The following is a 1,280-nucleotide window of genomic DNA, read 5'->3' on the forward strand; positions in this document are numbered from 1 at the left end:
CTCAGCCCTCGGCCCTCCCCCACCAGAGGCCCCGCCCCGCCCGCCGCCCGCGAGGCCCCGGTCAGCAAGCGAACGCGGGCGGGGGTCGCCGCGGCCGGAAGCCCACGGCAGCGCTTGCAGGGAGCGCCGCGCGGGCCGCGGCGGGGCAGGCCTGGAGGCGGCGGCGGAGTCCGCCTGCCTCCGCGTGGAGCGCCCCTTCACCGACACGGCCCGCCTCCCGAACGGACGAGACACCCGGGGACCACCTCCTCCTTTCCCGGCTGAGGGCGGAAAGGCAGGGCTGACGGCCCCCTCGCCCCGTGTCCCGGGACTCTCTAACCCAGCCAAGCGCCGCGTGCCCGGGCGCCCGCCCCACGGCCCTCCCCAGGACTCCACAGGGGTCGCTTCTGGCCCCCTCAGCAGAGCTCCTCGTCTGCCTTCCCTTGTGGGCGCCCGAGTGCTCCAGGTATTTGAGCTTGCGGACAGGGACGTGTCAGGTGCATCCAGGTTTTGTAGACAGCATCAGGGCAACCGTCCTGCTGTGCGACAGTGAAACAAGGGCGCCCGCTGACAGGTGTTCCCTTCACGCTGTAGCTGCCAGGGAGCTTCCAGCCAGGTTCCGCGCGCATCGGTACCCCGATGCTCACCTCGAGCCCCGCTTGCGCTTTCGTCCTCTGGTGTTTCTCCAATTGACAGTTTTAAAGTTATGGCCCCAAGCCCTTTAACACCTCTGGAGTTTAAAGCCCTGTCTCTCTGCGGAGAGGGATGGACACAAGACAACCTTATCCGAGTTCCTGGGCAGGTAGCACCGACCCTGAGGCCTGTAGCCTTCGGATGATCTGCGTGAAGGGATTTTGTTGTTGGCTTTGGGATTCAAGTGGAGAAAGATGAAGAAAAATTGGTGGCTGAATAGCAGCAGTCCCAGAGAATATGGACTCGTTCTTGAACACAAGAACACAGCCCTCCAGCTCCCAGAGCAAAAAAGGCTATCAAAATAATAAATTCAGGTATTATCACTAATATGGCTGTATTTTTACCCAAGGCTGTGGGACTTTGGGACATTTGGGTTACATCCAGAATACATGAGAAAATGATGTCGGTGAAATCGGATGGGACAGCAAGGTGATACACTGTGACTTAGAATCAGAGGACGCTTCCTGGAGGAGGTAACATTTGTATTGGATCTTAATTTGGAAGAATGGGATCGAACAGTCCAGGAAGGGTCCAGAGGTAGGAGGCAGATGGCATCCTAGGCTGAGTTCATGGTGAGAGTACAAATATTTAGTGAAAAATGAGGAAAG

Source organism: Propithecus coquereli, unplaced genomic scaffold, assembly GCF_000956105.1.
Source record: "Propithecus coquereli isolate 6110/MARCELLA unplaced genomic scaffold, Pcoq_1.0 Scaffold54, whole genome shotgun sequence".
In the NCBI taxonomy this organism is placed as follows: domain Eukaryota; kingdom Metazoa; phylum Chordata; class Mammalia; order Primates; family Indriidae; genus Propithecus; species Propithecus coquereli.